Here is a 16,579-nt window from a genome sequence, read left to right on the forward strand (position 1 = left end):
CCACCCATCTACTGTACCAGAGTGATGTTGCAAGGCGTCCAGGACTGCCCAACATCTAACATAAATATTAATAAGTAGAGGAATAACGCGATTAAAACATCAGTAAAAATTTACTTGTACGCACATACATCCCTTGTAGCAAGTAAATAGAAGTAATGGCATGAGCGGCGCAGAGTATGACGTACAAGCCTCACACAACCTTTCTCCTCCAAAATGTGTAACGCTCTTTCATAATGTGGAAAGAATGGGTAAATGAGGAACACCAGCAACTACAACTAGAAAGCTCACAGTGCGGTTAAATTTTGTTTCTCGTTATTTATACAAATTATTTTGACGAATTAATGTGCTTTAATATTATTACCATAGATAAAAAGTCATAACAATGCACGCGTGATGACTGATCCTTTCAACGTGGAATATGAACTTAGGAATAAAACCTATAAGTTGAATTTGTAAACTCATTATGAGGCCATGTTTTTGTTCCCCTGGTGAGTACAGCTTAATTGGATTAAGTTCCCATCAGTCAAGTACTTCTCGATTTTTTTTGTCTGTTTATCCGCTTCCCCTATCACTTTTTTGTTATCAGTCAGCCCAGTTCAAGTAGGGTTGACACCTTTTCAAATGGCCAAAGTGGGACATTTTTGGTACAAACATCAGATTTTACAGGCCGACACATACCCAAGGTCAGTACAAAGGATAGAACTTAACTTTTTTGCCTAAATATAAGCTTATTCTTGTAACATTTTAATTGCTTATTCTGTTTCTTATAACATTTAGGTATTTTAGATACAGAATAACTGTTTTATACAACTATTACATAAAATATAGGAAATAATTTTGTCCTAAAATCTCAGGACATTTGCCATTTTTACAATTTTTTGTCAGGACACAACTGCCCAAAGAGGGACTGTCCCTCGCAAAGTGGGACAGGTGGTAACCCTAAGTTCAAGGTTTCTGATATCAGCAAAGTAGCAGGCTTCAAGTCATTAAGGTTTTCTCATTCTCACTGATGCAATTCCTTGTTCCTTAAGCGTCAAAGGGGGACTCTACAGCTTCCAAGTAGGGTAGCTTGCCTCGACCGAAAACCTAAATGTTGCCACTCACTTCAGATTAGGGTCTGCCCAGGTATCACTTAACTCTCGAGTGTTTCATTCCTGATTTCATTCCCCCAAGTAAATTGAACCTCTAAGTAATAGCTCCTACTGAACTTGTAGTTCGTACCTCTTAGGCTTTTACGCGTTGCATGTATTTTATTTATTTATTTTATTTTACATTTGTTAACCGGGAAAAAATCCAACTGGACCAGGTCCATTTTCAGTGGATGCCTGGGGAGAAAATCTCCACGTTTGACAAGAAGAAAACAAAACAAGAACAATACAAAACAAGAACAGTACAATATGAATAAGTATAAAAAATGCAAATGTTTAGAGATAGACATATACAAGAATCTATCACAATAATTCATATAGGGCTACATGAATATTTACAATATCTGTTGACAAAATATTACAAAAGAATGGTAGTGACTACATTTGCTATTTTAAATGACTGTTTACATTTCCTAGTGAGTGTACACTGAAGGAGGTAGCAAGCCAGTGTGGCTTAATTGGAAGTGAGTATATGTAAGTGTGCAAGCACAAGTGTATATGATGTTAAGAGTGTTGTGGAGGAGGGGCGAAGGTTTACTAATTTTCAAGTAATACATGGACAGATCCAGCTTTTCTTGAGATGTGGTTTTAACAGTCTTTTAAAGTTAAAGTTTGTTGTAGCAGAGGATATGTTAATGGGAAGGTTGTTCCATTTTTAGCTATGATGTGGGAGAAAAGGGTTTTGTCTGAAGAGTTGTTTGCAGATGTGATACTGAGGAGAGGTTTGTTTGATGAGCGGAGTGGGCGACTGGAAGAGTAGGAGATTAGTAGCTGTTGTAGGGCTGGAGTTTTCTCAGGGTAGTTTATGATGTTGAAGGCATAAGTGAGATGTAAGTAAGAGAGTAGGTGTGGGAATTCTAGCCATTGTAATTGTTTTAGTACTTGGCAGTGATGTGTTCTGAAAGGGGAGTTGTTGGTAAATTTGGCTATTTCATTATAACATGACTCTAGTTTGTCCAGAAGTGATTTTTTAATATGTGTCAGGATTGGAGCAGCATAGGTAAGTGTTGATAGGAGGTGAGTTTGAGCTAGAGTGAGTCTTGCTTTGTCTGTGAGGAAGTTTTTGTGTCTATAAAGGGTTCGCATTTTTTTATGAACGTTTATGGATAGTTTGAGCTATGTGTAGATCAAAGGATAGGTTGTTGTCTATTTCTATCCCTAGGAGCTTTGTGTGGGTGGATGGGGAAATTATAGTTCCATTTTTTGATAAGATAGAGAAATCAGTGGGAGTAGTTTTAGTTTTGTTAGGGCTAAACAGGAGAAGTTTTGTTTTATTGGGGTTTAGGATACGTTGGATGTCTGTGATCTAAGTTTCAATGGCAGAGAATGATTCTTGGGCTTGCTCTAGCAAGGTGTTGACAGATGGGGCTACACAGATGAGTGTAGAGTCATCTGCGTACTGTATTAGTGTGGCTTGTTTGGAGGCGGTGTGTAAATTGTTTGTAAAAATAGAGAAGAGAAGTGGGCCTAATATTGAGCCTTGTGGTACCCCTATGGAGTTGGGGAGAGGGGGAATTAGTTGATTTTGCCATTGCCATTCTGTCCGATAAATAACTTATGAATCAGAAAACAATACCACAAACAAAAACTAATGCCAAACAACCACGACCAGCAGGAGTATGGACTCGCAGTATAGACATTCCAAAATAAAGATGTAAATCACCACCAAGGATGTAGAACAGTTTATTAAAGTTTCTCCAATAAAATTCACTGTTAAGCGCTTTCACCCGGTCAAATACCAGGCTTCATCAGAACAATATACATAGTCGTTGCCTGCTTTAAATAGCAGTAGCAAGTCATATGACCACTTAATTCCACCAATAAATTTTTTTTTTACTTTTGTTAAAACCAAAAACAGTGCCACATAGCATTACAATGTACTAACTCATACAATTAATCCCAATAATAAAATAAAAACATTAAATAGTTCTACCTTTACACATACTACATAATTTTCAAGTGTGTCAACCAAATTCAAAATTCATTAAAACTTGTATAAACATTTCAATAAATCACATCTTCAGTTGTAAGTGAAGTAAAATGTGAAATAAAATATGTATTTCTCCCTCAGGGTGCAGGCAAACTGTATTTATAATCTAGCAGCTCTTAATTTCAATACACTGCTTATAGTGATGTTATCATTTAACCCTGGAGCCCTACCTGCTTCCAACCTAAGTTGCCAAAGCAACTCCTTATACTCCAGTCTTGATTCCCAACTTCCTCCACAGGGGTCTACTACCACTTGTTCCAAAACCAGAAACTTAATATTCATGTCCTTACACACTAAGGAATGTAAAAAAAAAAACATTGGTGTCCTTATCCTTAGTAACATCGTACATATGTTCGTAAACCCTCCTTTTCAATTGCCTCTCTGTCTTCCCAATATAAAAACTCATACAGGTCATGCATACTCCCATGTATACCACACATTTTGTCCCACAATTAAAGTAATTGGAGGCTTTAAATTTGAATTTTCTAGATGGAATAAATACTTCCCCTTGGTTAATCATGTAACTGCATTGATGGCAAGTACCACACTTGTATGTACCCATTTTTGACCTGCCCCCTATTTTTTGAACATCATACACTCTTTCCAATAGTTCTTTAAGGTTAGTGTCCCTCCTCCTAACAAATTGGGGGTGTACAGGGAGATAGCCCGTAATGTCGTCATTCAAACTTAAAATAGGCCAATGTTTCATAACAATTTCTTCCACCTCAGTCGATGTTGCAGAAAAGGTATGTATAAAGGCACCATTCAATTCTGATGCCTTCTGTATGGGGTTATTGAGGTCAGTTATTCCAGTACCTAATAGGGGAAAGAATTTTGTACCTCTATTATCAATAACATCTTTAGCCATACTATCTACAAGTTTTTTTGGATAACCCCTTTCTAAGAACAATGAAGTAATAGTCTTAACCTCTTCTAAAAACTGATCCATCGAACTTGTCATCCGTGAGGCCCTAATCATTTGGCCCTTCACAATCCCCTGTTTTTGGTAAAAAGGATGGCCACTGTCAAAATGCAAGTACGAGTTAGAAAATGTAGTTTTTCTAAACAACTTGGATTGAAAACATTTATTAATGTTGTCCTTGTATAAAGTGACATCCAAATAATCCAAACTAGATTCACTTATGCAATATGTGAAGGCCAAAAATTCAGTAATGTCGTTAATATAACACATAAATTCTTCAAATTTCTCCTTCGAGCCTTTCCACAACAAACAAATATCATCTAGGTATCTAATGTAATAAGTAATATACCTAGACCAATCCGTTTGTAGAACATATTTTCGTTCCCAATAGTATAGCACACAATTGGCGTATAAGGGGGCACATGGTGCCCCCATGGCCACCCCTTTCTTTTGTTGGTAAAATTCACCATTAAAATATATAAAATTGTTTTTAAGGACTGTTTCTGTAAATTCCAGAATTAAGTTAATTGTGTTGCCATCCAATCCAGATTCAGTGATCAGCAACTCACTAAACCATTTAAGGCCAATATCATGTGGGATGCTAGGGAAAAGCTCAACCACATCAATAGTAACCATGACTGTATCTGTTTCAAATCTTTCTCTGTTCATCCCTTTCAGAAAATCCCATGAGTCTTTGTTAATATGTGGTACTGAGGTCATGAATTTCTTAACTTTCAAATCAACAAAGGTGGCTAAAGGTTCTGTTATACTGCTAGCACCTGCTACAATAGGTCTAAACTTAAGATTGTTGATTCCCTTGTGTGCCTTTGGTATCCCGAATATAATCAGGATCCTAGGCGTATCAACATGTAAATAATTGTATAATCTCTCATCAATACTCCCTTGCAACAGGTGATCCAGCAAGTAATAATTAATCTTAGCATAAGCTATATTAATCTCATTACGAGAAACCCAGAAGTAGTGTTCCATATCCTGTAATATTTTGTACATGTGGGTGTCATAATCTACCATGCACATCAGCACTACACCACCACCTTTATCTGGTTTCATAACCCTACATTTCTCCTCACTTAACACTTTCAATATGTTTGTCTCACCTTCTGTAAAATTCTGGCTAGATCTTTTTTTATTAAAATCAAGTTCCCTAATATCCTTTTCCGTCAATTCCTCAAACAATTTTAATGATGGATGAGTAGGGGGGTTGTATAAACTCCTCCTGGACAATTCACGTTCTCTACATTCCTGACCTTTAAAAATAATACCTAAATTCAATTGCCTAATGCACATTTTTAAATCAATGATAGTATTGGCCAACAAACCTGGGCAGGAAGGAACAAAGTGAAACTCTTTAGAAAATAGTTCAAAATGTTCTTCCGTAAGGGTTATCTCAGTAAAATTAAAAATGGTGAAATTCCCCTTGTTACAAACCCTCATATCATTGGCATTATGTCCATCCATAATGTTGTTAACCATGGGAGTATGCATGACCTGTATGAGTTTTTATATTGGGAAGACAGAGAGGCAATTGAAAAGGAGGGTTTACGAACATATGTACGATGTTACTAAGGGTAAGGACACCAATGTTTTTTTTAGACATTCCTTAGTGTGTAAGGACATGAATATTAAGTTTATGGTTTTGGAACAAGTGGTAGTAGACCCCCGTGGAGGAAGTTGGGAATCAAGACTGGTGTATAAGGAGTTGCTCTGGCAGCTTAGGTTGGATGCAGGTAGGGCTCCAGGGTTAAATGATAACATCAGTATAAGCAGCGTATTGAAATTAAGAGCTGCTAGATTATAAATACAGTTTGCCTGCACCCGGAGGGGGAAATACATATTTTATTTCACATTTTACTTCACTTACAACTGAAGATGTGATTTATTGAAATGTTTATACAAGTTTTAATGAATTTTGAATTTGGTGTGACACACTTGAAAATGATGTAGTATGTGTAAAGGTAGAACAACTATTTAATGTTTTTATTTTATTATTGGGATTAATTGTATGAGTTAGTACATTGTAATGCTATGTGGCACTGTTTTGGTTTTAACAAAAGTAAAAAAAAAAATGTTGGTGGAATTTAGTGGTCATATGACTTGCTACTGCTATTTAAAGCAGGCAAAGACTATGTATATTGTTCTGATGAAGCCTGGTATTTGACCGGGTGAAAGCGCTTAACAGTGAATTTTATTGAAGAAACTTTAATAAACTGTTATACATCCTTGGTGGTGATTTACATCTTTATTTTTGAATTTCTATACTGCAAGTCCATAGTCCTGCTGGTCGTGGTTGTTTGGCGTTAACTTTTGAACCAGGAGATAGTGGGAGAAGTAAAGGATAGTGAGTGGAGAGCATCCAATAGTTTAGGATGTGAGACCATGTCAAATGCTTTTGACAGGTCCAAAAAGATAGCAGATACATAGTTATTGCTGTTTCTATGATAGTTAACTTGATTGGTAAAGGAGAGAAGGGCAGAAGTTGTACTATGGTGAGGCCGGAATCCGTGTTGGGTGGGGGAGAGAAGATTGTTTGTTTTCAAGTATTGCATGGTTTGGTAATGTATGCATTTCTCTAAGAGCTTGGATAAGGGGGATAGTATAGCTATAGGCCGATAGTTGGAAAAGTCATAAGATTTCCCACCTTTATGCAGAGGTATAATGTAAGATATTTTCCATAGTTGAGGTACATAGGTTTCTTGAATTGACCTGTTTATTAGGATTGAGACTGGGTAGGATAGGGAGTCTGCTGTGATTTTTAGGAATTTTGCAGGTATTCTGTCTGCTGCAAGAGTAGTAGGTTTTAGGGTGTGGAGGAGTTGTTTGATTTTAGATGTAGGGACAGGTGAGAGAGAGAAAGATGGAAGATTAGTAGTGCTGGAGGGAGGGGTTCCTGCAGTTGTGGCTGATAAGTTGTTAGAGTTATGTATTTGGTTGGACAGAATTTGGATTGAGTTTATGAAATAACAGTTAAACTGGGAAGCTATATCATTATTGTTTTCATTGGTGGTGGAAGGGGTGGGGGTAGCGATAGTGCCAGGTTTCAGTAGGGAGTTGATACTGTGCCAGAACTTTTGGGGATTATTTGGGTGTTTGTTTTGGAGATCAAAGAAGTAGTTTTGTTTGTCTAGTTTAGTATGTTTTTTAGGTAGGTTCCTGAGTTGGTTATAGTTTTGTTAAGTTTGGTAGGTGTTTTCATGTTTCCATTTCTTCCATGCCTTGTCTCTGGTTTTTAGTAGGGCTCTTGTGTCCCTGCTTAACCAGGGAGCATAGTTAGTTTTAGTTTTGATCTTTCTGTGGTGCAATGAAGTTTAGAACCAAAATGAATGTCTTATTAAAATATTCTACTGCCTGATCAAGGTGAAGGTTTTTTCGAGGCTGCCAGTTACATTGTTTTAGAATGCTGTTTAAGTTGCCTGTGATACAGTTGCGATCATCTCTGATTAGTCTATAAGTAATGAATTTTTGACTAGTTGTATATTTCCTTAGGAGAAAAGTAGGCAGATGGTCATTGAGTATATCTGGTAAACAACCAGTCTGATAGTGGTGTTTAGGGGTATTGACTAGTGTCCAGTCAATAATGGTTTGTTTTTGGTTTCTTTTATCAGTTCTGGTGGGTTCCAGAATTAGTTGGGTGAAGCCATAGAGGTTTATTTGGTTGATGGGGTTTCTGGAGCTGCAAGCTAGCCAGTCAGTATTAAGGTCACCTAGTAAGATTGTTTCTTGAGGGGAATTCAGATTAAGCCAGTGAAGGATTTCTTCTATGACTGGTGAATTATTTCCAGGAAGGATATAGCAGCATATTATGTTAATTGTTTTATTCTTGTTTAATAATAGGGTAGAGGCTATGATTTCAGCATTAGAAAAAGTAGGTAGAGCGGTATGGAATGGCTTTAGATTTATTTCACTTTTAAACAGTATTGCTACTCCACCACCTTTCCTATTTGTTCTGTCTTGCCTTATGATGTTATAACCTGGTGGTAGGATTTCTTCACTAGGGATATGTGGTTTTAGCCAGGACTCAGTAATAGTTAGAATATCAGGAGAGTAGTGAGTAATAAAAGCATGCAGTTCTTGCAGTTTGTTGGAAATACGTCTAGTGTTGATGTTAATTATTAGGAGATCAGTTTGAGATCAATTGGGAGATCAGAGGAAGAGAGTCCTGGGTTTGGGTCTATGTCACCAGCAATAAGCAGTATTTTGCTGAGTTTGAAAAGGTGTTTGATGGCATAGGTTAGGCTAGAGAGGGATACATAAGCTGCTTTTTTATTGATGGTTGATAGTGGGTTGGACTTTGGGGTGTGTAGGATAATACTAGTGTTAAGTAGTGTTGGACAGACTTTGAAATGTAAGTGGGGGTGGTTGGATTTTATAGTATGTGTTGTATGGAAGGAGGTATTGTCTAGGGGATGCTTGTTTGTATGGCTGTGGTGTAGGATAGGGAAGTCAGGGCAAGTAGGAGTGAGGGTAAAAGGATATGCATTGTAATTTAAGTCAGAATGGCAGTAGTGGTGTTGTAGTGAGGTGGGGTTGGGGTGTGGTTTGTGAAGGTGGTAACTGATAATTGATTGGGACTGATAATGGGAGGAGGACTTGAGTCAAGTGATTATGGATATGTATAAGTTTAGAGGTAGTGGGGGTGGGGTTTGGGGGTAGGGTAGGGGAGCGGAGTGAGCCCGCAGGGCGAACAGAGCTGGGACAAAACCAGCAGAGGTGAGCGCCAAAAAAGTATCAGTGGTTGCAGGCAAGGGCTGTGCACTGATAGAGTGATAGTGACTGTAGATGGCAATTTAGTTAATTAACTTTATAGGCCAGAGTTTAAGGATTTTACTTAGGGTAAAGTCTAAAAGCAGACAGGGTAAGAAGGTATAACTGGAAAGGACACTATAATGAATAGCTTGGACTAGAAAGCCTTTAGAAAGCTGTATAGGTGAAGGCTCTTTGGGAGGATTTGTGGCTGTTTGCTGCCACCTACCGTAAAAGCTAGGGGAACCCTGCGAGTGTGCACACTGTTGGGGCTCAAACTAAAAACACAATTATACTTAGATCAGCGTGAGTAGGGAGTTAGATAACATTCCCTTCTTAAAGGACCAAGTAATTAAAGAACAGGAGCTTACATGCGCTTCAGTTTGCACAGAGCACAATTTGCTGGGAGACTTGGACCGCCATTTATTTTGATTTATTTTCTTATTTTCTTAATTTGTCGATTGCTGTTTTGCTTTCTTTCCTGGGCGGGTGGGAGTATAGACTGAGCTGACTGGAAAAAGAGCAGAGAGTAGGGGTAGCATTAGATTATGATGTGGAAATAGTCAGATTAAAGTATAAAGAATGTAGGAGGTGAGGATAGTTGAGCATGGGTGGATAAGAGAGTTAAATAGAGTGGGAGAAGGTAAGTGTGGATGCGTGGTAGCAGGTATAGTGGCTGAGATATATCATGCAGTAAAGACAAAGAAGAGAAGTAAACTAAAGAGCACTTGAACATAGGTATAAAAGATACTCAGTATTAAAAATAAGGGAGCAGTACAAAGGACCTTCTAATTCAGTAATAATGGCAGATAAACATGCACAATATTCAAACAATACTGTTCTTTTACAACATAAAGTGAAGGAGCAGTACAAATGATCTTTTCATAGAGTAATAATGACAGATAAGATGTACAATAAGTCAAACAGCACTGTTCATTTTCAACATCAAAATGCTATTTCAAAAATCACTAGAAATTAACGGGAAGGGTTCATATAATGCAGGTATCCCCAGTTAGATTCCCATACAACATCAATATACTATTTCAAAATTACTATAAATTAGCGGCAATAATTCAAACAACACTGTTCATTTACAACATCAAAATGCTATATCAAATCACTATAAATTAGCAGGAAGGGTGCATATAATGCAGGTAACCACAGCTAGATTCCCATATGGGACAGTATGCAACGCTTCCTCCAGAGCGGATTAAAGGCCTTGGCGTGGTGCATTGTAAAGGCTGTAAGTATAAAATAAGAATTCCACAGGTAATAATGCAGTTAACCCCAGCTAGATTCCCATACGGGACAATATGCAACGCTTGCTCCACGGATAATTAAAGGCCTTTGCGTGGTGCGTTTTTAAATCCAATGCCGTAAATATAGGGTAAGAAATTCAGCAGGTAATAATGTAGTTAACCCCAGCTAGATTCCCATATTGGACAATATGCAACGCTTGCTCCAGGGCAATTAAAGGCCTTGGCGTGGTGCGTTTTAAATCCAGTTCAGTAAGTATAAAGTATAAAGCACGATTTCAGCAAATTCAGAACCTACACTACATTATAAAATAGCAGTAAGCACATTATAACGTAGCAGTAAGTACATTTAACAGCTTGGGTACCACGTCTTAGTAAAGAGAATCAAACAGACATTAAGCAGCAGGGCGCCTTACCAGCATACACACACTGCATTGGGAGTAGAATCCGTTCAAGTGGATGAATGGTCTTAGGGGAAAGTGCGGCGGGAAAATACCTGTATATAAAGAGGAGAAATGAGAGGGGGGGAGGGATGCTGGAATGTGATAGGAAGGACGTGTGCATGGGCTGGGATTGAGAGTAAGAACTTAGGGGAAAGGTGTGGGAAATAATGAAAGGTACGCACCACCCCCAGCAGAGGTGAGCGCCAAAAAAGTATCAGTGGTTGCAGGCAAGGGCTGTGCACTGAGTGATAGTGACTGTAGATGATAATTTAGTTAATTAACTCTATAGGCCAGAGTTTAAGGATGTTACTTCGGGTAAAGTCTAAAAGCAGACAGGGTAAGAAGGTAGATCTGGAAAGGACACTATAATGAATAGCTTGGACCAGAAAGACTTTAGAAAGCTGTATAGGTGAAGGCTCTTTGGGAGGATTTGTGGCTGTTTGCTGCCACCTACTGTAAAAGCTAGTGAACCCTGCGAGTGTGCACGCTGTTGGGGCTCAAACTAAAACTACAATTATACTTAGATCAGCGTGAGCAGGGAGTTAGATAGCATTCCCTTCTTAAAGGACGAAGTAATTAAACAACAGGAGCTTACATGCGCTTCAGTTTACACAGAGCACAATTTGCTGGAAGACTTGGACTGCCATTTATTTTGATTTATTTTCTTAATTTCCCGATCACTGTGTTGCTTTCTTTCCTAGGTGGGTTTGAGTATAGACTGAGCTGACGGGGAAAAAGAGCAGAGAGTAGGGGTAGCATTAGATTATGATGTGGAAATAGTCAGATTAAAGTATAAAGAGTGTAGGAGGTGAGGATAGTTGAGTGTGGGTGGATAAGAGAGTTAAATAGAGTGGGAGAAGGTAAGTGTGGATGTGTGGTAGCAGGTATAGTGGCTGAGATATATAATGCGGTAAAGACAAAGAAGAGAAGTAAACTAAAGAGCACTTGGACATAGGTATAAAAGATACTCAGTATTAAAAATAAGGTAGCAGTACAAAGGACCTTCTCATTCAATAGTAATGGCAGATAACATGCACAATATTCAAACAATACTGTTCATTTACAACATAAAATGAAGGAGCAGTACAAAGGACCTTTTCATACAGTAATAATGGCAGATAAGATGTGCAATATGTCAAACAGCACTGTTCATTTTCAGCATCAAAATGCTATTTCAAAAATCACTAGAAATTAACGGGAAGGGTGCATATAATGCAGGTATCCCCAGTTAGATTCCCATACAACATCAATATACTATTTCAAAATTACTATAAATTAGCGGCAATAATTTGAACAACACTGTTCATTTACAACATCAAAATGCTATATCAAAATCACTATAAATTAGCGGGAAAAGTGCATATAATGCAGGTATCCCCAGTTAGATTCCCATAGAACATCTAAATGCTATTTCAAAAATCACTATAAATTAGCGGCAAGGGTGCATATAATGCAGGTAACCCCAGCTATACAACACTTCCTCCAGAGCGGATTAAAGGCCTTGGTGTGGTGTGGTGTGTTGTAAATGCCATAAGTATAAACTAAGAATTCCGCAGGTAATAATGCAGTTAACCCCAGCTAGATTCCCATACAGGACAATATGCAATGCTTGCTCCACGGCAAATTAAAGGCCTTGGCATGGTGCGTTTTTAAATCCAATGCCATAAATATAGGGTAAGAAATTCAGCAGGTAATAATGTAGTTAAGCCCAGCTAGATTCCCATACAGGACAATATGCAACGCTTGCTCTGGGCAATTAAAGGCCTTGGCGTGGTGCGTTTTAAATCCAATTCAGTAAGTATAAAGTATAAAGCACGATTTCAACAAATTCAGAACCTACAGTACATTATAAAATAGCAGTAAGCATGTTATAAAGTAGCAGTAAGCACATTTAACAGCTTGGGTACCACGTCTTAGTAAAGAGAATCAAACAGACATTAAGTAGCAGGGCGACTTACCAGCATACACACACAGCATTGGGAGTGGAATCCGTTCAGGTGGATGAATGGTCTTAGGGGAAAGTGCATCGGGAAAATACCTGTATATGAAGAAGAGTAATGAGAGGAGGTGGAGAGATGCTGGAATGGGATAGGAAGGACGTGTGCAGGGGCTGGGATTGAGAGTAAGGACTTAGGGGAAAGGGGTGGGAAATAATGAAAGGTACGCACCACCCCCAGCAGAGGTGAGCGCCAAAAAAGTATCAGTGGTTGCAGGCAAGAACTGTGCACTGATAGAGTGATAGTGACTGTAGATGGTAATTTAGTTGCCGCGGTGGTACGGCGGTAGCATTGTTACCTCACAGCAAGAGGTTCTCCCGTTCGATTCTCGGCTGGGCTTGGGAGTGCCTTCTGTGTGGAGTCTGCATGTCCTCCCCACGGTTGGGTAGCATTCGAAAGACATGCTTGCGTAAATGGGCGTGCCTTTGTTGAAGGTTGAGCATCGAGCTGGCACCTCGGCGTTTCATAAAAATCTACTGCCAATCATTAGCGGACCGGAGTTCCGCTGTGGTGACCCCTTACTGGGAAAAGCCGAAAGACAAACAACAACTTTATAGGCCAGAGTTTAAGGATGTTACTTAGGATAAAGTCTAAAAGCAGACAGGGTAAGAAGGTAGACCTGGAAAGGACACTATAATGAATAGCTTGGACCAGAAAGCCTTTAGAAAGCTGTATAGGTGAAGGCTCTTTGGGAGGATTTGTGGCTGTTTCCTGCCACCTACCATAAAAGCTAGGGAACCCTGCGAGTGTGCACACTGTTGGGGCTCAAACTAAAAACACAATTATACTTAGATCAGTGTGAGTAGGGAGTTAAATAACATTCCCTTCTTAAAGGACCAAGTAATTAAACAACAGGAGCTTACATGCGCTTCAGTTTGCACAGAGCACAATTTGCTGGGAGACTAGGACCTCTGTTTATTTTGATTTATTTTCTTATTTTCGCGATCACTGGGTTGCTTTCTTTCCTGGCCGGGTAGGAGTAAAGACTGAGCTGACTGGAAAAAGAGCAGAGAGTAGGGGTAGCATTAGATTATGATATGGAATTAGATTAAAGTAAAAAGAGTGTAGGAGGTGAGGATAGTTGAGTGTGGGTGGATAAGAGAGTTAAATAGAGTGGGAGAAGGTAAGTGTGGATGCGTGGTAGCAGGTATAGTGGCTGAGATACTGCATGCAGTAAAGACAAAGAAGAGAAGTAAACTAAAGAGCACTTGGACATAGGTATAAAAGATACTCAGTATTAAAAATAAGGGAGCAGTACAAAGGACCTTCTCATTCAGTAGTAATGGCAGATAACATGCACAATATTCAAACAATACTGTTCATCTTCAGGAGCCCCCCTCCCCAAAGCAACAAGATGCAGGACTGTGGGCAGTGGTACTCATAGTTCTCAACCAATCAGGGATAAATGTCAACAGAATCAGGGAGAAATGCTTTAGTAATCCGGGACACTTTTAAAATACTAGTACTATTAACTAGAGAGACACTGACACAATAAGAGAATGTGAATTAATATACATTTTCTGAAGTGAAAGCAAAAAAGTAGTATGTACTAAAGATGCTGCAGAATCTAGGAGCCCCAAGCAGGTAAAACTGTACAGTTAGACCAAAGGGTGTGCTAAGGTTAATGAACCGCAAAATTTAGTGTAAGGCCATAAAATTGAGAAATGACCACTTTAAACATCAACCACAACATACATGCCCAAAGTATTCCACAATGTGAAACATGGTCATATGATCACTGAGTTTCAGAACTAATCCCTAAAAAATAGCAGAGATGACAAAGAAGTAGCTGTCTTCAGAAATTTAATTAACAAGGAAAGAAATAATAGAAGTAATAGCATTTGTAAAATCATTCTGTTTTATACCTGCATAGATTTGTTAATGGTAATGAAAAAATTATGTTGCATATGAAATATTATACAGCACCCTATAACAAAAGGAAAGAGGTATGTATTTATTAGATCACTGTGTAATTCCATTCAGGGGACAAGAGAATAATTAATAAATGTAAAAAAGAATGATGACTATATCAAAGATATTCTGCTAATAGAATACCAATATCAGAGATATTATACTAATGATATGAAAACAGGATAGATTTACATGACAGAAGTGCCAACAGATGATTCACTGTTCGTATTGAACAGTATTTACCCTTGTCAGTCGCTTAATTTGAAGGATAACGTTTTGCCACAGGGTGCAATTTAGACATTGTAAAGTCTAAGGAAAACTGTGGAGAACACCATTACATTGCAGTTGCTGTGTTATGACTAAAGCGGGTTCTTAACTTTCTGATGTGTGGGCATGTCTGATAGAAATAAATCCACAGTGACCAAAAGGAAAAAGTGCAAAGTACTGGCAACTGTGTTTCCTCACTTCAGCTGGAGTATTAAGGTTGAAGGTCAGTGTTTATAAAGAAAAGCTGCAATAAGTTGAGAAGTATAATAGGACAAACAGGCAAAGGATGTAAACTAGGAAAAAGGGAAAAGGCAGGAAATTGGAAGTTCACAGAAAGAGCTGTATAAGAACAGAAATGAAGAATGGGTAGGAGTCAAACCCAAAGAACTTGAGGAGTAAAGTTAGTTCGAGGAAAGGCAATGCTCATAAGGTAGAAATGTTGTTGGGTAACATTCATATGGGGTACAGAAAACTGCTTAGTTTGACAGATATTGTACCACTAATTATTTTACTTGGCACTGTATAGCTGTAATGACATGTTTAAAACTGTATGTACACATTCATGCTTTGCCACTGTAAGCCTTTTTTCTGTTATTCTCTTACAGGCAAAGAAAACAAAGAAGTCCAGAGGGATAAGGCATGCCTTCTCTAAGGTACTGAAAATAATAAAAAACAAGACCTTGGGTTGCCTGGAAAAAGATAGAAGCATGAAATAGCAGATTTAAAACATGAAATTTAATGCATTTCTAAAATATCTCTGCAAGAAAAAATTTGGGACATGACTAAATGAAGTCTTCAGTATTCTGAACAACTCTGGGAAATGCTAAGATTGCATTTTCCACTTCATGAACACTTTTGGGACATGAATAGATCAAGTCTTCAACTTCAATTTCATGAGCAGTTTGAGGACATGAATATGGAATGATTTCATGAACAATTCTGGGGCATGACTATATAAAATCTTCAGCTTATTAAACTATTTTGACAAAGACTAGATCGAGTCCTCACACAGGAATAATGTATATATTCAGTTTTTGGAACATTTCTCGGACTAAATCAAGTCTTTAATTTATTTGAAAAATGTTGGGACCTGAATGCATCTAAACTTAACTTTCATGATGTGTTACTTTTTCACACAGGTGTTACTTGCACTTCTGTTAAGAAGCTACACATACCCTTAGCTCCAGAGAAAAATGTATTTTTTTAAACTAAGAGTAACATTTACTAATTTGACATCCAATCTGTAGTATGACAGTATAGCATATAACCAGCATACTGACTTTATATAGTCATATACACATTATTTTTCAAACGTGAAAATGTAAAAACTTAAAAAAGAAAAAAAAAAATAGCATAACTAATTTGATAAATAACTTTCATAATATATGTAATATATAACCAGCTGGCAAGTATCCATCAAGCAGTTGTCTCTATCTATTAATGCAAACTATAATAAAATAAATTTTAACCTTGTTAAGTAAAGGTGGTATACTTAAAGAATTCAAAGACACCCCAAAGGTAATGCAACACTCCTCACTATTCCCAGTTCTTCTGTCTTCCACTTTCAGTTGTATTTTTCTTATTCAAATACATATCGGTCATATAGTGCATATTTATCTAAATACCGGAGACAAGTGGTGCAGCGGTTAGTGTTGTCACCTCACAGCAAGAGGTTATCCGGTTTAATTCTTGGCTAGAGCGCCTTCTGTGTGGAGTCTGCATGTCCTCCCTGCGGTTGAGTGATGTTTAAAGACATGCAGGTGGGTGCGCCTTCGTTGAAGGTTGTGTGTCAGGCTGGCACCTCGGCACCGTAAAAATCTACTGCCAATCATAAGCAGACCGGCATTCTGCTGTGGCAAACCCTAACCAGGAAAAGCCGAAAGA

The 16,579-nt window shown here is 38.1% G+C and overlaps 1 long non-coding RNA gene across 2 annotated transcripts; it reads left to right on the forward strand.

Moving 5' to 3' along the window:
• The first annotated feature begins 146 nt into the window (after nucleotides 1–146).
• On the forward strand, nucleotides 147–15,680 carry LOC122813551. Of its 2 annotated transcripts, none has more exons than XR_006366706.1 (2): nucleotides 147–683; nucleotides 15,301–15,680. It is a non-coding gene; the product is annotated as an uncharacterized LOC122813551 (long non-coding RNA). The 2 variants fall into 2 exon arrangements; XR_006366705.1 differs by having other exon boundaries at nucleotides 147–488.
• The last annotated feature ends 899 nt before the right edge of the window (nucleotides 15,681–16,579 follow it).

This window comes from Protopterus annectens, chromosome 10.part0 (assembly GCF_019279795.1).
Source record: "Protopterus annectens isolate FY-2018-M chromosome 10.part0, PAN1.0, whole genome shotgun sequence".
NCBI lineage: Eukaryota > Metazoa > Chordata > Ceratodontiformes > Protopteridae > Protopterus > Protopterus annectens.